Below are 22,412 nucleotides of genomic sequence, written 5' to 3' on the forward strand. Positions count from 1 at the left end.
ATGCACAGCATGCATACTCCCTATCCATCATATTAATAAAATTTGAATTAAAACAACAAGTAAAACATAAATGATTAACAGGAATTGCCTTGTCTTTGAGACAAAGATTTCCACTATGAAATTTGTTAAAAATAGAAATATTAGCTACTAGGAAACACCAAGCTTGTCATTGACACTGGCTCATAGCATACCAGCAGACAAGCAGATATGAGTACAGGTGGCTAAGATAATATATTTGAAACATTGCAACTGTGTCACTGCAGATGATACTAAGCTGTGCTGTAAAAAATTACAACCTATTAAGAAAAAAACAAATAATAAAAATGAACCCTCATTTTTTTAGACAAGGATTTGTGCTACCAAACTTCCTTATGCAAACACAAGCCCCCTACACTAAGACTGAAGCTTTTTGTAACTTTAAGATCGTAGTCAACACCATATACCATTCAATGTGCAAGAATTATAACTGGTTTTACTTACAAAGAAACTTTCACGTTTTAAATTATACTGCTGTACCACTCCACAAACACAGTATCAAATTACAACCAACTATTATTCCATTTCCACATGCAGGGATATACTAAGACACTGAATGAAGTAATATTGCAAACACCATAAGTACATAGAGCATACATCTGACACATAAGCATTACTCTGCTGAGAACCCTGGCATGTTAGGTTACATATGGTTGTTGAGCGCAGAGCACCGTGCTTGCTGTGCTGGTGCATGGTGGCCTCTTTAGGCTGGCCATGGAGGCATGTGCTGTTTAATTGTGTGTGCTCCTTTTCCCTTGAGGGAAATGTCGCCATAAAATGTCTATGTTGTCACTAGTAAAGGATGACTGCTGGAGCAGATATCATGCTGCCACAGGAGAATACAGTCTGAAATGGCATGGGCATGGACAGGCACAGTGCCCATTCCCCAGCAAGAGACTGTAAGGGAACACTGGTAATGGAGTTGCTGTGTCCATGTCAACATCCAGGCCGGCACTCAGTGATGGAAGCAGCACAGAAAGCAAAGGTGGTGGTGGCACCAGTGGCAACAGGGGCTGTGGAGATGCAGGCAGCCTGGCACTAAATGCCCTGCCTGGTGACAGCAGCATCCAGAATGAAGACAACACAGAAGGCGCAGTGTGTGCGGACTGTGTTGTGGGGACCAGAGCAGATGGTGGAGGCAACTGTGGGGTGGCAAGGTCTCAGCTGCATGGTCAGTCATGCATGCGTGGAGCTGGTCATAGTGTCATCACAGCTCGCCATTGGAGGTATTCATTTAGGGTGCTGGCCAAACCCACTGGCCCAGACAGTGGAGCCTGGATGGAACTGTTTCGATGCAGGCACCAGCAGGTAGCCAGTCATTGCCTGGGGCAGATGAAACAGTGTACGGGTCTCACAGATGTAAAGCAACTTTTGCCAGGCTATGGTCACCAACAGGAGTGAACCTATAGGAGCTCAAGGGTCTATCATGCAATCCTCAGGTGAAAACTGAATGATATATTTTTTCATCTGAGTTTTGGAAGTGTGGACCAGCCATTCCAAATCACAATTTGATTGAGGATGAAATGGAGGTGCTGTAACATTCTGTATGCCACTCTTTGTTAAAAAACGTTCAGAATCCTGAGACAAAAACTGTGGGCTGTTGTTAATTACCAATATATATGGCAATCATTCCAAGGAAAAAATCTTTGTGAGGGCTATGACCGTAGCTGCCTTAGATATCGATGGGCAGTGATCCCCATAAGCAAATTCTGAGAAAGCATCAACTATTACAAGCCAAAAGGAGTTAAGAATGAACCCACAAAATCAGCATGGATACACTCCCAGTGGTTCGGGGGGATGGGTGCTTTGGGGAAAGAGGTGCCCACAATACCAACTGATGAGTGACGCTCTGTGGGCAGGCTGACATAATACACATGATCTCATTGTCAATACCTGGCCTAAACTCATTGCAGCAGGCCAGCAGTTTTGTACGAGAAACAACCCAGTGGCTCAGGCGGACAAGGTTCATGACATACTGCCACAATGTGGATGGGCTCACAACCCTAAGTACCGACTCTTGTGTAGCCAATAGTAACACACCCTCAGGAATGAAGACGTGATGGCAGAGGCCATAATAATTTCACAAGGGATCTGATGCCCAGCCTGGTGGTTTATCTGGCCAGCCACATTGGGCAAATTGAACGACCTGATGTAAGACAGGACTACCCATGACAGCTGATGATATCCAAGAACTCATAATGGGAAAACCATCCATGGTCAGGGTGTGTACAATCCGGGACAACCGGGAGATCCAGGAAAAACTCGGGAATTTTTTCATCCGGGAGAAAACCGGGAAAAACCCGGAAATCGTTTACAATTCCGGGAATTTCTCATTGTTTTGGTTTTCAGTTAAATTTTTGTGGTTTTGAGTGGTAAGAACCAATATTCTAACAAACTAACAAAGGATATTACTGTACCCTGCTACTGCAGAATAAAACTGCAGCAACAAAACATGAACGAGAGAGGAAGAAAAAAAAACACGTAAAATAAACTTAAGTTGCAAAGGAAATGCGCCGTATACAACAACAAAACACAACACTCATACAAGCATCTGCCAACAGCAAAATGTGTCAAAGGCTTTTGGAAGACTATGCAATGCTTCATAACAACAAATTGCCTCCAATGAATGTGACTTGACAACTGTTTAAATTAGATTCCTTTGAGCATTTGCGGGCGGGCTCTTGTGCATGCGTAGTTGAGTCATGTATGAGTAGTACCTTCTCCCGCTTCTTGTTACAGAAGTGTGGCTTGGCGCCACTACGTAATATTGCCCCGGTTCCGAAATATAGTAAAACCGGGCCTGATGCACAGAGCAGTCTGAGTTGTGGTGGGGAGGTGGGTGGTCTCCACGTGACCTGTGTTTACGTTCAGTGATTTTGTTGCTTCCTCTTCGTTTGTTGCTCTCACGTTAAATGATAAAACGGATTTTCGTGACCGGGAGATATCAAATGAATTAAAATATGTTCGCATAATTACGGATGGCCAAAATATGTCATTAGTTTCAGATTTTATTTCCACCTTTCTGACAGTCAAGCATTAATCGCCTTGCAGAACAATGAAGTTATCTTTGTTGGTTTGCTAAAGAGATTTGGCTTTTAATAATCTTTTCTGCTGAGGTAGTCAGTTTATTTGAAACGAACTGTTAAATTTCACACAGTTGGCTGGTTTCAACTGTTCGCTGATTTCAAGTGCACGTATGAACGTATGCCATAATAAAGAACCAAACATGAGATAATACAATACTGGGACTCCAAGAAAATTTACATCCAAATCTGGACATACGAATGTGCACTATAAGCCGCATTATGCATTTTAGTGTGTTTCACGAAATTCCGATGCTCTTCAAGTATCCTTTGATGTCTTGTTTCTTTTATGACATAATGTAAGATCTTTTAATGTTTTACGCAAATGAACATATGACCTTCCTGCATCATCGCACGGTGATGACTGTTATCTGGCACTCTCTTGCAACTGCTGAAATGAACCTATTTGTAACAGGTAGCGGGCAAATATTGAGACGGTGGTTTGAAAAGCGTTGCATACAATAAAAGCAAATTTCCTTTTACACAAGGTGAACTATGTGTGAGAATGTACAATGGATTTCTTAAATAACAAAGCGTTTCTCTCATGTAAAAATCAATTCTTTGAGGATGGCCATGTGGAAAAATTTCGAGCTCAGAAGATCACACATTTACGTCATTATTAAAAATTTTACTGGCACATTTGTGTGATGTATTTTAAAGTATACCATGCACAGAAAAGATCTAAATTATATGTGGAAGGTTATCTTCTCTTCCAGCTTATTTATCTTGGAGATCAATATTGTATGTGAATGCTATGTATATTAATTGAAACCATTAACTTTTCTTATTTGAGTTTTCGCGCTACGTAAGAGTGATCTTGCTATTGACTGACTACATCACGTGTCCTATGCTGTCATCAGCTGGCGAGATCACATGACATGAGTTATGAGTGGCTTACAAAAACACATAGCAATCTCGATTTCAATGCTTCGAAAAGTAACATGCGGTATTTGGTGGAATTCGAATTTATACCTTTGTAATACAAAAATATGCAGCCTACATATTGCTGCACATAAAGGTGTTTCAAAACGTGTTTTTTCCCCCCGCAGTTTCGTTTTCTAAAGTGGCGGGAAATTCTACGTCGGTATATAAAACCATAAACACTACGTCGGTATATAAAACCATAAACATTCAGAGGGTTGATGAGTTTTACAGTACCAAGGAATAGTATACGGTCACTTAACACAGAAAAAGTGTATTTTCACCCAGGAGAAAGTGTATTTTTAACCAGGAAATCCAGGAAAAATCCGGGAATTTTTTTTCCATGTCCGCGTAGACACCCTGATGGTGTTCTGGGCTTCAATGTCTAAACAGAAACACAATAGTTCATCCTGATCAAATGCTGGACTGGGACCAATTGGCAGTCAAGGAAGAGATCTAAATTAGCTCCTTGTGCTGTGGAGTGGAAATGAAACTCGTAGTTATAGCACTCATAGTTATAGCACAACTTAGTTATAGCAATGCAGATGATGGACCACTAAGTCCAGTAGCAATGCTAAAGGATGGAAGAGAGAAACCAGAGGTTTCAGATCAGTAAGCCAATGAAACATAAAGCCATAAAGGAAAACCTGAAAGTTTTTGATTGCATACTCAATTGCAAGAACTCCTTTTTGTATCTGCGGGTAGTGCTGTTGCACCTGATTCAGGGTTTTGGAAGCGTGTTCAATAGGGTATTTGGAGCCACCCATGATTTTTTGCATGTTAGAATGGCCCAAAGGCTATCATGGGAGGTATCTGTGGGCAAAACGAGATTTTGGCATGGCTGGAAGGCAGCCAAAGTTGCCAAGTATAATTTTGACTTTAACAAGGTAAAAGCTTGCTCTCAGGTGGGCAACCATAGAAAAAGAACACCTCAATGTAAGGGAATATGAAGCGGCTGAGTCATTGTGACCACATCAAGAAGAAATGTATGGTAATACACAGTCTTTCCAAGAAAGGCCTGCAACTCCTTGCCACTGGTAGGTTGCGGCAAAGCCATAATTGTGTCAACACACTGGCACAAAGTCTTGATGCCAGGATGTGAGACTTCAAAACCACGATAGATGACAGCAGAAAAAATTGAGATTTGTACAAGTTACATTTCAACCTGGGACCCTGTAGCAATGTGACCAAGGCCTGAAGGTTCCAAAAGTGTTCATCTGTTGATGACTCAGAGACCACAATATCATCCAAGCAGTTAACGCAACTTGGCACTGAGGCCATGAATCACTCCAAAAATAGCTGGAAAATAGCGGAGGCGCCAGCTACACGGAATGGAAAGTACTGGCATTGGTATAAACTGATGTGGGAATTCACTATGAGGATATGTTTGGAAGCATCATCCAGAAGCATTTGCAAGTAAACCTCAGACAAGTCCATTGGGAAAAATATTGGCCCCCGGAAAGACACACTAATACTTCATCCTGATAGGGTAAGGGATATATATCAATTTACAAACTTCTTAAAATCAGCACAGAGGTGAAGGTTCCAGTTAAGTTTTGCAACACTCATTAGCAAGAGTAGACTATTTGCTAGACGATACAGGTGTGATAACACCCAAAAATATAAGACTGCCTAGTTCTAATACGACCTGCAGCCGTAAAGCTACTGGGATTGGGTTGGTATGAAAATAATGGGGGCACACAGTCGATTTAATTATGATATGATCCTTGAAATTGATAGAGAAGAGTGCATCCAGTTGCTTATATGGAACTTGATCTGATACCAGATGCACTTCTTTGGAAATAGAGACAACAAAAATTGTAGAGACATGTAGCCCAATTAGTTTTCAGTGTTGGCTTCATCCACTGCTAGAGAGGTCAAAGGCTGAACAACTGCTTTACACACAATGTAAGCAGAGAACTGTCCCAGTATGGGTATTTGTTTTTTGCAATTCACCAACCGACTCAAGACAAGGGACAACACCAGTGATCCAAGATCCACATAGGTTTGGGAATTTAAGAAAGTCAATGCTACATCTATGTCCACTTGCATTTTTAACATCTTGTCCATACTTCAATACATAGTTTGTTTGGGGCTGCCATCATTTGGGAAACACTGTTCCCTGCCCCCACCCACCTTTTTTTTCTTAATACAATGGTTGCACTTTACACAATGCTCATGTTTCACAAAACAAAAAGGGCACAACAGGAGAGTAATACATGGCTGCTGTTGTGATGTTGATTGCTGCTGTTAGACCGTGGTTCCATGACTGTGATGTCATCTTCCCTCCTGTGAGTTAACTAACAGTGGCTGAGAACAAGAAGCAACAGTGTCTATTTCACACCAAGCTTCTATCTGAGTTCCTGCTTCCCTAGATACATCAAAATGAGACTGGGCAATGTTCAAAACCTCCAGCAGGTGCAGGGTATTTATAGCATCACAAACCATCAGATCAGCATATGAGTCCCAGTGAGCTTCAGTAACAAGCTGGCAACAATGACTTAGCCCATGGAGTTCCACTGCCCCAGCTCTTTACGACTGATGCAGCCACTTTCAACAATGGTAGAACTCAACACAAGCAGCAATTACATGAGTGCATTTGCAGTGATAAGTAGAGGGCAACTGACACATTTCATCAAAAGAGAAACTGGCAGGTTCTTGAAGGGGATAAAGCTGACACAAAAGGTGATAAACACAAGGAGATACCCTTGACAGAAAGAAAGCCTTAACACATTGGGACTGATGTCTCCAAAAGCTCGCAAATGTTGCTGAAGGCATTTTTATATGAATCACATTCTTCTGCAGTAACATCATATGGAGGAAGCAGTGGGGGTGCGTCAATGGCAGTAAGCCCTGGCGCATCAGTGATGATGATGCCAAATTGTTTAGTGCCAGGTGGTTTGTGGAAATTTCTGCTGTTCAACAGGAGACTGAAGAATTTCTTCCATTGACATATTGGCCATAGCGAAACAAGAAACAAAGCTTGGGGATCTGAATACCTCACTTGTTGACAAAAATATTGTAACATTGTAGAAACAAAATTTCAGAATTCCAACCAACAACTTTTCTTCTATTTCCACATGCAAGGATATACTAAGACACTGAATGATGTAATAATTAGAAAAAACACACATAAACCAGAAGTCCATCAACGTGTTGTCTAACATGGAGCGTACATCTGAACCATAAACATTATTCTGCTGAGGGCCCAAGTACACCAGCTTATATATGGCTGTTTGGCACATGGTGCAGCACTTTCTGTGTTGTGCACCAATGTGCAGCAGCCTCATTAAGCCCACTGTGGAGTCATGTGCTGTTAATTATGCATGTTCACTGATTAAGGTTAGAACACATACTTTCCCATATTATAATGAATGTTTCAAGGGCAAAGAAATAGTTTCCAGTCAGTTTTGTAAAACACAAGTGCCACCTTGCAGCATTATCAAGTTTATAATTGTCCAGATACCTATAATCATTCAGCTGATGACAAGCAACAGTTGCTGTAAAGAGTTTTTAAGGTAACCAGGTACTGATACATTGAGTTTTAATCTATTTTAGTTACTTTGTTATTGATACATTTACCATATGTAGGACACAGGTAATTTTTTTTAAATTAATTTTTAGACCTGAAGATTACCTGACCTATTCTGGCTGAAATCAGTTACCAGAAGTGAACAGGACACACAGACACATCCATGGCTACATCACATGCTGCGGCTCAACTAGTGTGAGAGGTTCTGTCAAATAGAGACACGGTGAGAAGAGAAGGGTGGAGAACTGGGGGGTGACTGACAGCTAGGTGGAAGAGGCAGCAAAGGAATAAATTTGAATCTGACACAGACAAACTTGCCCAGTACATGGAGTTGCAGGTAACTTGAAAAAATGCATTGGACGTTCTGAAGTGTTGCTTGCTGTGTATTGCATAAGCACAAAGCAAACACTAAACCTGGGAATGAAAGATTGTGTTTTGCATTAAATACATAATAATTTATTGTTTTTTGCATTAGATACACAACAATTTATTGTGTTTTGCATTAATTTAATTTATTGTGTGTTTTGCATTAGATACACAATAATTTATTGATCTAGACCTCCTTTAGGTCAATACACTTTATCCTTTTGAGAGAATTTATAGTTAAATAATTTTATATTACACTTCACTTAGTACCATTTGTCTCACTCACAAATGACATATGGTCAATGGATGAATGATTAAAAGCAGTTTTTAGTTCATCTTCATCATCAACAGTCTTTTTGTGCCCTGGAATCCAACAAAGAATTCCTTTGATATATGTACTGTACATTCATCTACATCTCACACCCTTCATAAATTCATTTACATTCTACTCATAGTTACTTCTTCACTCCATATTGTTCACTGATTGGTTTGATTCTTTTTATGACACATCTAATAATTCCCAACATGGATCTCTCTTGTAAGTTGATAGTGAGTCCACAGCTTTTGAATGGTTTCTACATTAAATGTCCATAAGTCAAAACTTACAGTAGGTACTGATTGTAGATATTCCCTCTGAGACACATCAGAAGCTAAGATATGCAAACTCAGTTTGGTTTACAGGATGTACTGGTGTATTCCTACTTTTCTAGCTTGCTATCTGCTCATTCACTCTCAATTCCCCTTCATACAAAACTTGCCCACTGGTTCTGTGACTTCATTGCTAATTTATACTGTTTTCTTGAAAATATTTTTCTTTTACATTGTTTGATTCTATCTTAATTAATTTTCAGGTCAAGTTTCAAAATTACTCTGCTCAAAACATTTGTTGTTGAAGCAATGCAATGCTGCCAGCAGGCAAATGGTGGTTCAGATATCCATTAAGATGTAATCATTCCTTGTTTTCTCATTCAATGGATCTGAAAGTTACTTCTAAGACTGTGGAGATTAGTTTTTGGTGTTATGAGTCTCCTGGTCTGACACCTCTTCCAATTTTTTAAAGTCTTACTATCCTGATGAAGGCTACTAGAAGCTGCAGAAGCTTTGGCATTGACATATATGAATTTCTGTATATTAATTATGCATACTTTAATATATTTTGAGTCAGTATCTTAGTTGTCAGTAACTGTTAGTACAGATTTTTTTTTTAAACTGAGCCAAAAGCTATCAATATCTATGTACTGCAGACAAAATGATAATTCATATTCATCATTCTGTTCTACAATATTGTTCATAGTTTGCAAATAGTGCATTATATGGCCCTTAAAACCACCCTTCCTTCTTTGCCTGATGAAAATCTAGTATTGTTTCCTCTCTCTCTCTCTCTCTCTCTCTTTTTTTTTTTTTTTTTTTTTTTTTTTTTTTTTTTTTTTTTTTTTTTTTTTTTTTTTTTTTTTACAGTTGGTGGAAATCTGAGTGAATGTCTTGTACATGATGAAAAAGAAGCCTGATGGGTCGAAAGTTTTTCATGTCCTATCTGTTCAGCTCCTTGTGGAGAACAACAATAACAGTGTTATTTACAATCTTGGAAACCATATCTTTTTTTCAAACTTTCTGTAAACAGTTACATAAGTTCCTTTTTTATAACTTTTCCTCCAGCTTTTAATATTTCTATTGAAAGATTATCTTCTGACACATTTTCTTTCTTCATATCTCAAATAGATTTATACATTTCTGTCATTTCTTCCAAAATGCCATTATTTTCATTAATAACTTTTAGTGTTTCTACGACATCTCTTGAATTATACAGACATTTAAAGAAATGTGTTAAAGTCTTGACAAATTTATTTTCATTGTGAATTACTGAGAAACTTGGTGTTCATGCACAGTAAGTTTCTTACTGAGTTTTCATTGTATTTTCTCACATCCTCAAAAAAGACATTTGCAACTAGTTTTGTCTCACTCAACATTTTGTCATGCTCCTATTACTGTTTGATTGAAATTCTCATTTTTTCTTCAGTTCTTACCCCATAAGAGATTTCCTTTTGTTTCCTTGTACATGCTGTACCTTTTGCTATTCACATAGGTACCCATTAAATAACAGCCTCATTTGTCTATACCTGTTTCTACATCTACACTTACACTCTGCAAACTACCCTATGGTGTATGGAGGGTACTGTGTACCACTATCACTATTCCCTTTTCTGGTTCCAGTTGAGAGAGCTTTGCAGGAAGAATGATTACTGGTAAGCCTCTTTGTTGGCTTGAATCACTCTAATTTTATCTGCATGTTCTTTTTGGAAGATATGCTTGGGACAAAGCAATATATTGGTTGACTCTTCTAGGAATGTATGCTCTCAGAACTTTAACAATAAACCACTCTGTGATGCAGAGTGCGTCTCTTGCAGGGGTTGCTACTGGAGTTGGCTGAGCATCTCCATGACACCTTTGTGCTTACTAAATGAACACAAACCATGGACTCTGCCATTGGTTGGGAGGCTTTCGTGCCTCATCGACACAGATAAGCATACGTAGGTGCAACCACAATGGAGGGGTATCTGTTGAGAGGCCAGGCAAATGCATGGTGCCTGAAGAGGGGCAGCAGACTTTTCAGTACTTGCAGAGGCAACAGTCAGGATAATTGATTAATCTGACCTTGTAAAACTAACCAAAACGGCCTTGCTGTGCTTGTACTGCGAATGGCCTTGTACTGCGAATGGCTGAAAGCAAGGAGAAACTACAGCCGTAATGTTTCCCAAGGGCATGCAGCTTTACTGTATGGTTAAATGATGATGGCGTCCTTTTGGGTAAAATATTCCGGAGGTAAAATAGTCCCCAGGCGGGGACTACGCAGGAGGACGTCATTATCAGGAGAAAGAAAACTGGCGTCCTATGAATCGGAGTGTGGAATGTCAGATCCCTTAATCTGGCAGGTAGGTTAGAAAATTTAAAAAGGGAAATGGATAGGTTAAAGTTAGATATAGTGGGAATTAGTGAAGTTCGGTGGCAGGAGGAACAAGATTTCTGGTCAGGTGAATACAGGGTTATAAATACAAAATCAAATAGGGGTAATGCAGGAGTAGGTTTAATAATGAATAAAAAAATAGGAGTGTGGGTAAGCAACTCCAAACAGCATAGTGAACGCATTATTGTGGCCAAGATAGACACGAAGCCCACACCTACCACAGTAGTACAAGTTTATCTGTCAACTAGCTCCGCAGATGATGAAGAGATTGATGGAATGTATGATGAGGTAAAAGAAATTGTTCAGATAATGAAGGGAGATGAAAATTTAATAGTCATGGCTGACTGGAATTTGATGGTAGGAAAAGGAAGGAAGGAAATGTAGTAGGTGAATATAGAATGGAGGTAAGAAATAAAAGAGGAAGCTGCCGGGTAGAATTTTGCACAGAGCATAACTTAATCATAGCTAACACTTGATTCAAGAGTCATGAAAGAAGGTTGTATACATGGAAGAGGCCTGGAGATATGCAAAGGTTTCAGATAGATCATATAATGGTAAGACAGAGATTTGGGAACCAGATTTTAAATTGTAAGACATTTCCAGGGGCAGATGTGGACTCTGGCCACAATCTATTGGTTATGAAATGTAGATTAAAACTGAGGAAACTGCAAAAATGTGGGAATTTAAGGAGATGGGACCTGGATAAACTTAAAGAACCAGAGATTGTACAAAGTTTCAGGGAGGGCATTAGGGAATGATTGACAGGAACGAGTGAAAGAAATACAGAAGAAGACGAATGGGTTGCTTTGAGGGATGAAATAGTGAAGGTAGCAAAGGATAAAGTAGGTAATAAGAAGAGGGCTAGTAGAACTCATTGGGTAACCAAAGATATATTGAATTTAATTGATGAAAGGAGGAAATATAAAAATGCAGTAAATGAAGCAGGCAAAAAGGAATACAAATGTCTCAAAAATGAGATTGACAGGAAGTGCAAAATGGCTAAGCAGGCATGGCTAGAGGACAAACGTAAGGATGTAGAGGCGTATCTCACTAGGGGTGAGATAGATACTGCCTACAGAAAAATTAAAGAGACTTTTGGAGAAAAGAGAACCACTTGTATGAATATCAAGAGCTCAGATTGAAACCCAGTTCTAAGCAAAGAAGGGAAAGCAGAAAGGTGGAAGGAGTATACAGAGGGTCTATACAAGGGTGATGTACTCGAAAACAATATTATGGAAATGGAAGAGGATGTAGATGAAGATGGAATGGGAGATATGATACTGCTTGAAGAGTTTGACAAAGCTCTGAAAGACCTAAGTCAAAACAAGGCCCCGGGAGTAGACAACTTTCCATAAGAACTACTGATAGCCTTGGCAGAGCCAGCCCTGAAGCAAGTGTTGACAGATATGAAAATTACTGAACTGTCAGTTTAATAAGTCATGGCTGCAAAATACTAACACGAATTCTTTACAAATGGAAAAACTGGTAGAAGCCGACCTCGGGGAAGATCAATTTGGATTCTGTAGAAATACTGGAACACGTGAAGCAATACTGACCCTACGACTTATCTTAGAAGATAGATTAAGGAAAGGTAAACCTATGTTTCTAGCATATGTAGACCTTGAGAAAGGTTTTTGACAATGTTGACTGGAATACTCTCTTTCAAATTCTGAGGGTGGCAGGGGTCAAATACAGGGAGCGAAAGGCTATTTACAATTTGTACAGTTATAAGAATCGAGGGGCACGAAAGGGAAGCAGTGTTTGGGAAGGGAGTGAGACAGGGTTGTAGCCTATCCCCGATGTTATTCAATCTGTAGATTGAGCAAGCAGTAAAGGAAACAAAAGAAAAATTTGGAGTAGGAATTAAAATCCATCGAGAAGAAATAAAAACTTTGAGGTTCGCTGATGACATTGTAGTTCTGTTGGAGACAGCAAAGGACCTGGAAGAGCAGTTGAACGGAATGGACAGTGTATTGAAAGGAGGATATAAGATGAACATCAATAAAAGCAAAATGAAGGTAATGGAATGTAGTTGAATTAAATCGGTTGATGCTGAGGGAATTAGATTAGGTAATGAGACACTAGTAAGTGAGTTTTGCTATTTGGGATATAAAATGTAGACTGGCTGTGGCAAGGAAAGCATTTCTGAAGAAGAGAAATTTATTAACATTGAGTATAGATTTAAGTGTCAGGAAGATGTTCCTGAAAGTATTTGTATGGAGTGCAGCCATGTATGGAAGTGAAACACGGACAATAAATAGTTTGGACAAGAAGAGAATAGAAGCTTTTGAAATGTGGTGCTACAGAAGAATGCTGAAGATTAGATGGGTAGATCACATAACTAATGAGGAGGTATTGAATAGAACAGGGGAGAAGAGAAATTTGTAGCACAATTTAACTAGAAGAAGGGATTGGTTGGTAGGACATGTTCTGAGGCATCAAGGGATCACCAGTTTAGTATTGGAGGGCAGCACAGACGGTAAAAATTGTAGAGGGAGACCAAGAGATGAATACACTAAGCAGATTTGGAAGGATGTAGGTTGCAATAGGTACTGGGAGATGAAGAATCTTGCACTGAATAGAGTAGCATGGAGAGTTTCATCAAACCAGTCTCTGGAATGAGAACACAACAACAACAACAACAACAACAACAACAAATGAACATGTAATAAAACATGCTGTTTCCTCCATCAGTCCTATCTGGTAAGGATCCCAGACTGACAAGCAGTAATCTAGTATTGGTCAAATAAATATTCTGTAAGCTGCTTTCTTGATGGGCTACATTTCCTGAATATTATTCTAGTGAATCTGTCTGGCATCTGTCTTACCTGTGGTTAGTTTTAGGTGGCCATTCCATTATTTAATCTGATGTACTTTCCAGTTCTTATATGGGGTTATTCTAAAATAGATACCTAAAAGTAACAGTAACTAATTTCAAATCCACTGACTGATTATTATTGGGAGCTCTTCAAACCTTGCACTGTTTTCTCAAGTTTCCATTGTATATCTCCAGATGCCACTCCATTCACTCATTAATCAGAAACAGTGCACGATTGTACTAACAATGGAGATGACTAGTGATGCCACATAAGGTAAGAGTTGCTTGTGGTAACACAAAATGCAATCACCAGTAGTTGTAAGAAGATGGTTCGGAACAGAGTATCACAAAGTTTCACCTCAGGCAAGACTATAAAAGCATGGTATAATCAGTCTGTAGAAAAAGTTTCTGGTGCACATCAAGAGAAAGTCAAGGTCACCCACAGACAGCAGGTTCTCACACATCTGGGAAGAAATTTCATACAAATGGGATATTTACCATGTGGCATGAGGAAGCCAAATGGAACAATTGTATAAAGAAACTTGTTTTTCTGTCAATTGCAGAACTAAGAATAAATTACATCAAGTAAGTAAATCTCCTGAATTATTTAATGTTACTTTTAGGTAACTAATTTAGAATAACACCATATAAATTCTGAGCCACAGATAGGCATCTCTGCTATACGGTGAGTAGCAACTTCCTTCTCAGAATATTGTTACATTCCATCCTGGATTTTCCATCTTTTGCCTATATAATTTCTCATCATCTACATTTCTGATATCCTGCCTGTTCTTTTCTCTAGCCTTGCAAATATTTTTTCTGTTTATTATGAGCTATGATTGTTTGCAATTCAAAAGTGGGTATCACCATCACATCTTATACAGTTTCCATATTACTATCTGAAATTCTAATAAATGGAGGTAATTTTGTTTGGAGATGTGTTTGGTTAATCAGTTGCTATCTACTTTATGCAAATGACCAAACAATATCAGCTTTATCTTTCATGTTGTTTCTACTATATTCCAGTCATCTTTCCTTATATTGTCATCAAAGATGTATGCAAAATTTTAAAATTTATTTTTCATTCTAATCTGTGCAAATAATAATAATTTCATTTCTTAGACCTAATCTTTCAACAGAATGATAAGAAAAGGAAGAATGATAAGGAGAACAAAGGAGTGAAAGTATTACAAAAAAAGAGTTAGAATGTAGCATATGAGGTATTCTTGCTATGTCTGAGACAAAGTGAAAAATTTTAATTATTTAAATCTCATATGTAAATCAGTTCTTGTGTTAAAGTGTACATTACTACCATTACATAACATTTCTACACATATAGTACTGAAGCGGGAAAGGGGTCCCTCTCGGTCTGCGTCACCAGGTCCCGCAATGCTGAGGATGCCACCTCAGTGACCCATCAAGTGGTATGCTGATGTGTCAGCCTTGTACGGCCGCGGTGATATGATGATGTCAGGGCTGCGCTGGCAGCCGACTCAGCAGTCTTTATCCTGTGCTGCCTCAGCACCACCCGCTGACAACTGCAAGGTGGCCCGCGCCGTGCATCCTTGCCAGCATTGCTTGGGTCGCGGCAACAACACATGCCCGCAATCTGGCAGTTGAATCTGCGGCCCTTGCCCTGGATGTCTCCAGTGAGTGTAGGGAGCCAGAACACCTGCCCGTGGTAGTGAGCCGTGGAGTGGGCTGCCGCTGGCTGGCTACGGACTCTGTGTCGGCCTCAGAGGATTGAACCAGTGACCCGCCGTGGACTGGAATATCAGCACCCCATCTGCTGCTGTGTGTAGCTGGTGGTGTGACACGCCCTGCCATCCAGGAGAGCTGCCACACTTGAATTTTTTGTTAGTGAAGCTGCACCTATTTATATGTGGCTGTGCACCTCTGTTTTGCTAAACGTGCCTCTCCACATCACGTACTCATAACACCTACGTTGGCCTGTGGGCCCCTTTCTGCCTGTGACTTGTGCCATGCAAACCACTGCGTGTACTTTTTCTGGCTGTTCTACACCCCTGTGGCCTCTATTTTACTTTGCAACTGCTGGTGAGCGTAACTCACTGTAAACAGGCCCACGACTTGCTGTAACTTGTGCACTCAGTAATATTGCACCAAAACTGACCTTTCCTGTCCCAGATGGTAGTGCCGCTACAGTACTTTGGTAACATTTCTTCAGTTCATTCACCTCACATTTTCCTTTGTCTCGTTATCTCTTTTGTGACTTTTTCTTTGCCAACTCTTCCCAGTAACTTGAATTTTATCTACTTCAGTTTCAAATAACCTTTTCATCTCTCATGACTTGTAGCCTGAATGGATTAGAATTAAAATGACTCTTTTGTCTTACTTCAAGTAATGGAACTGAATTCACAGACATGAAGTGGGTGGAATTGATGAGGACAAATTGAAACATATTTGATAGTATTAGTGAACTGTGCTCAGAAAATACTGAACTCCCATTCAGACAGTCTAATGGATGATGCAACCACTCATGATAACCAGAAAATCTTGGTTTTGTCCCAGCATGGCACAAATTTTCATTAGTAATGATGTTTTCATTATTTTAAATTATTTTATCTGTATCTGTATTTTACCTCATGTTAAAAAAAAAATAATATGCAGTTCCCATATACATGATTCACTATCGCAATCTTCCATTATCCTGCTGCTCCAGTATCTACTGTAATTATACCCTTAGCTTTTGTCGCTACTTTCTCATTCTGAATTATCCCAACAATTTGGGAGTTTCCCCTTATACAAGTGACATATACTTATTGGCATGCATAATCTCTCAAACGTCAACAAGTATACATTTTGAATTAATGAAGGTAACAGCTGTGATAAGTACTGCATCATTCAGTGTGTTACACTAACTTCATTTATAATTTAAATTTGTTTTGTCTATTGTTCTAAACCTGACAATGGAAAATCCTGGTTGGAATACAAATCATGAAAGGAGGATAGGTAACAACTCATATAGTTGAGGCAATGAGCTGGTGATAGGCACACAAATAAGACTGTAAACTTTGAAAGTATCAAATGACTTTCTTCAGAGCTAATTAATATAAAAAATATACACATGCCTATTGACCACTCATCTATCGATATTGTGCGCTGTTGCCTTTACTCATTCCATTATATTTTATTATTGTTCTGGTGTACATGTATAATTGTACTAGATTCTTCATTCAGGAATTTTTTTAAATAAAGTTTTTACATTTTGTAGGAAATCACCCATTTTTCTGCAATAAATGTAAATATGTATGTTGCAGGGGGCTCCATTACTAGAATCATTAAATATGTCATGGAACAAGATATCAGAAATCCTACCAGTATTTATGACACTGAAATCATGTGCACGTAATTTAAGAGAACTGAACATCTCACACAATCCAATAGAAGACGTTATACACAAAAATCATATTCTATTTTTTGCAGCAAAGTATTTGCACAGACTTGAAAGGCTTGATGATAGCTCTCCACATGTCTTCATTAAATCATTCCATGATATAAAGATAGAAGGATCTCCAACAGAGAGCATTTTAAAACAAAAATCAAACAAGATTGTAGCCATCAGTTTAAAATGGAAGGCAGAAATATGTAATCATATTCACAAAGAACAGAATAGGGACCTTTCACCACAAAACACTTGTAATTCTAATTGGATCTCCATGAATAATCAGAATTTAGCCAAAGTGATGCCCATGCAAGTGAACCTTGGACTCCTGTGGATAGATTTATCATATAATTACATAGATGACATTTCTTTTCTACGTTATTGTCCAAATGCTAAGGAAATTTCTTTGGAGAATAATGTTATGACTGAATTGGGATCTGCTGTACGAACTTTGAAGAATCTGACGTACCTGAACATCAGCCAGAATTATTTGACTTCTTTGGAAGAAATATCACGTGGGAATTTCCCATGTCTGCAGGTGTGCATTGTTCCTTCAATTGTTTTAATTTAGTGCTAGAAAATATTTAAGTTATTATATCTCAGTGCCTGCATCCTAGATAATATTAGAATTTACTGAATCTTCTCTGTGGAATAACTGTTTTAACAATAATAGAAATATCTTGTCTTGTTTCTTTCATGTCATAGCTATTGGATGTATCTTCAAACAACCTCACTGACCTAAATGGTATTGAGCATTGCACAGCACTGCAGGAGTGTTATTTCTCAAGTAATATGATTGCTGAATATGATGATTTAACCAGTATAAAGGACTGCAGAATGCTAAGAATCATTGACATGACAGGAAATCCTGTTGATTCCAAGAAAAATGCTTTGTCATATATTATTTACTGCAGCCAAAACATTGAGGTTAGTTGAAGAGTGGAGTAATGTCTTGTCCTACCGAAACATATTCAAAGATCATTTGTAAGTTTTTTCCTTGTCTGTGTAAGAAGGTTTTCATTTCTTTCTATCATTTTTGTAACATTTCATTTGATATATGCGTCTCGCCATTGAATCACGTTCTATTTCTTGTGAGAGCTTCATCCCTAAAAATTTTTTGTGTATGCTAACATAAAGTCCCCAGTGGAAGTTAATATTTATTATATAAAAGTACATTTTATTATTTGTTTAATAAAGGAACTACTTCATATGGAGTCCCAGAATTACAATGGTTGCTACATATGTTGTAATTTAGACACAGTTCTTTGAGAGGGAGTATCTGTTATAATTCAAGTCATTTTTTGCTATTTCTATGATTATATGTTTATGTCAGTAAAGCTATTTTCATAACTTAAGGATGATTGCTGCAACAATATTGCTACTTCCTTGCAATTTTTGGTACAACTATGCTGCCATGTAACCTACAAAATTATGAAACAGAATTTTTAGTCACTTCTTACTTTCAGGACATGAAAATTTAAATGCAGCTGACAGACACATATAAAAGTACACAAAAATATCCTAGCTTTTAGAATTCTTAGTTTCTTCCTAGGATAAGAGAGAGTGATAGTTTGGGGAAGGTTAAAAAGAAAGGGCAGATCACTCAGACCGCAAAAGAAGAGGAACACATTTATTTTGAAGATGAGGACAGACAAAGATGAAAGACATGGGATGGGGGATCAGAGAGAGTGGGAGATCAAAGATAGCACAGCAGTGAGCACTGTGGCAGCTTCAGTCCAAAGATGATACAGGCAAAGTGAGAAGTAAAGATCAGTTAAGAGGAAAGAGAACCGAAATGAATAGTGCAAATAAGAACTAGAAAGAAAGGATGTGGGGGAAAAAAACAAAAAAAGGCAGGAGGAGGGATAGGGGATAATTGAGATGGAAAGAGAGAGAGAGAGAAGGTTAATTTAGGTTGCAAGAATATGCCATAGGCCAAGTTCCCATCTTTGGAATTCAAGGAAACCAGTAAACTAGTATCATATCACATACATTATGTAGCAGGCATTCAAGTCCCTTGATCAAGCTGTAGATCATGCTCAGCAGGTGGGCACTTACTGTCCCCAAGGCAGACCAGTGGTAGGCTGGAGTAGATGGTTGTATGTAGGCAATGACTTCTTGTAGTTCTGCTGACATCTTCCATCAGCTGATTGATCTGTGACTTAGCTTGGTTTCCACTGACTCCACTCTTGTTGTCTGCCACTGGTGTAACTGCTGGATTTCATTGGTTGTGAGTACTTATGTAAGGAAACAATTTTAAGAATACCAGCTCATTTACCAAAACCCTTGTCTCATTCCTGCATTTTTTAACATTTACCATGCCTACCTTTAGATTTATTATCTGGCAATGCTGATCTGAGAGTCCAAGGCCTTTTATGTATGCCTAGCAATTTTCCCTGCTGGTGTCTGTAAGTATATGGTCTAAGGTTTTCTAGTTATCATGTGTAACTTCTTGGATTTCCAACAAACAACTCCAGAAGTAAAAATATAGCATTAATACAGACTTCAACAGTTATTATTCTTATTGTGTAAAAGCATTATGTGTGAACTTAGGAAGTGTAATTTACTCAAAAATAATATGTAACTTTTTTAGTCATGGAGACTGGTCTTCACTGTTTGATTTTCAACATAGTCTTTTCCAGTACACATTGTGCTCAATGACAAGAGTGATCTAGTGTTGCAAATAACATATTTCTCCAAAATGTTTTTTTCACATTAACTTCATTTGCTTATCCAAGTTGAAATTCACATGCATGATACAATACTTTGGTAGCCATTTTTCATGTGTCACATCATTTATTACTGCTTGCCATGAGGTCTTACTGAACACTCCCAGTTTACACCATTGATTCACTGTGATGGCATAAAAACAGAAATAAAGTAGTGCAGCATAGGTATTGATATTTTTTATTTAACAAATTTTTGTCATTGTTATAATTTATTAATTTCTGTTAAATTTTTAACTGTATATGATTATGAAATTATGTTTTACTAAACTTCTATTTAATGTTAAAGTTAGTATTTTTATCACTGTTTAGAACTTAGTCATACTTGACCATGAAATATACAAATTTTTCAATAAAAATATGGAAGTTATAATTTTACCAAATTATCATCCAAAGGTTCACAAAATTATCCATAAGACTCAATAAAAACTATTCAAATCTGTGTAATAGCAAAACTAACTCAGATTCACAGAACCATACTCATTTATAAAATATGTACGTTCCACTGTCTGATATGAAACACTCATTCAGTCTCTCTCACTTTCCATAAATATCACGGAGAAGGAAAGCATTCAGGAATGTAGAATAAAATCAAGTTATACAGTGACAGGCCCAAATGTCACTGTTACCTACTTCTCTGAAATATAATAACAACAAATTACGACTAGCACTAATCTACTCAAACTGTAGTTATGATAAGTTCATCTAGATGGAGAATCATCAACACATGTCAAAGTAACTCAGGTGTGCCCCAGGGAAGGATGTTGGGTCTCACGCTGTTCATGTTCTATATTTATGAACGTACTATATTAATAGTAACCTCAGACTTTTCACAAATGATGCACTTACCTGTTAGGAAATTAAAAATGGTCCACAAATATTCAGTCAGGTCTTGATAAGATTCCAAACTGGTGCATACAATTATTGGCACTTGCTTCAAATGAGGAGGAAATCTTATTCATTAAGTCTCCCCTGACCTGAGGTTCTGGGTGACTTTTCTTTAACTCTTCCCTTTTCCTAAACCTCACCAGTCCTTTTCCTTCTTCTCTCTTCCTTTCCATTCAGCCCTCCTTCCTGAGGAAGAAGCCATTGTCTCTGAAAGTTAGTGCATTCCCACATCTTTTGTGTGTTTTTTCCTGCTGCCACTTGGTAAGTAGATTCTTATCTATTTGTTCCATACTTCATGGAACCGTAAGTCATTTTGATATGTTTTGTTACCAGTTATTTTTTAAGTTTAAGTTTTTTAAGGTTAAGGAATAGATTGTTTGCTGTAAACCATTTCCACTATTCTCTTCATAAATAAAACTTGGGCATTGTAAGATAGAGCAAACCACCACACAAAATTTTTAGGATTATGGCTAGATGAATATTTAATGTGGGAGAAACACACAGAAATGTTAAACAAAAAATAAATCAGTATTGTTATGTTCTTAGAATACTAAAAAATTCCTGTAGTGTTGATGCAGTGTTATGTTCATACTTTGCACTCATACATAGCACACTAAGATATGGTATCATATTTTAGGGGAATACCAGTTTGGCCAAAAACTCGTTTGTGCTTCAAAAGAGGGAAATAAGGATAATCAGAGGTATGACATACAGAGAATCATGTGAAAAAGTTTTCAAGGAACCACAAATCATGACTCTACCATGTACCTATATTTATGAAAGTGTCTGTTTTATGAAGGCACACTAGGAACATTCTTTGTTATCTAGTGGTAAATAAAAAAGAAAGAGAGAAGAAAAGAAAAGGTTGAAAATGTGGGAAGAAATGGTGAATAAAAAGGGGGTTTTAAAATCGTTTATATGACCATGAAAAAGGGAAAGAATGAAATGCAAATCAGACTTTGTATTACAGAAAAGATATCAGACTTCATGATTCGGAAAAGCTATTGTTGGGGTGGTCCTTGTGGCGTTTCTGAGCAAAAGTCAAACCAATTTCCACTACAAAAATGATTTGAAAGAGAACAGAGAATAACAAAATGTGATTAACAGGGGAAATGGCGTAGATAAGAGTACATTCATTACCATGTTAATATGTCTTCTCTCATGGGGAGTTCAGGTCTTGTTCTCCAACAATCTCCTGCTTCATTTCAGCATGAAAAAGTCGTAGCTGTTCCAAAATCTTGCAATAAATTTCATCGTCCAGGAATTACTAATGTCTGTGAATGAATACCATCTTGATATTGAATGCAATGTATTTTACAGTTGCTTCCATCCTCCAAATTTCATACAAGCTTCCACAATACTATATATCTGCACATCAATAAGTTTTTACATCTTAATCAGACCAAGACTAACGAATAAGTTTTTATGTCTGAATCATACCAAGACTAGCGAATAAGTGGAGTTAAGCTTTCGCTCTCAAGAGACAATAGCGGGTAGAAAACAAAAAGATTTACAATTTTTGTACCTTCATTTTCTTATAAATATTTTCTCTGCCATCAAGCACTCATACAGCTGTGACAGTATAACTTATATCTGAGGGAACGAGTGTAGCGCGACAAAACTCAAAGTCTCGCTACAGTTAAACAGTCAAGGTCATAACTACAAAACAAGAAATAG

The sequence above is a fragment of the Schistocerca americana genome, chromosome 6 (assembly GCF_021461395.2).
Source record: "Schistocerca americana isolate TAMUIC-IGC-003095 chromosome 6, iqSchAmer2.1, whole genome shotgun sequence".
NCBI classification, from domain to species: domain Eukaryota; kingdom Metazoa; phylum Arthropoda; class Insecta; order Orthoptera; family Acrididae; genus Schistocerca; species Schistocerca americana.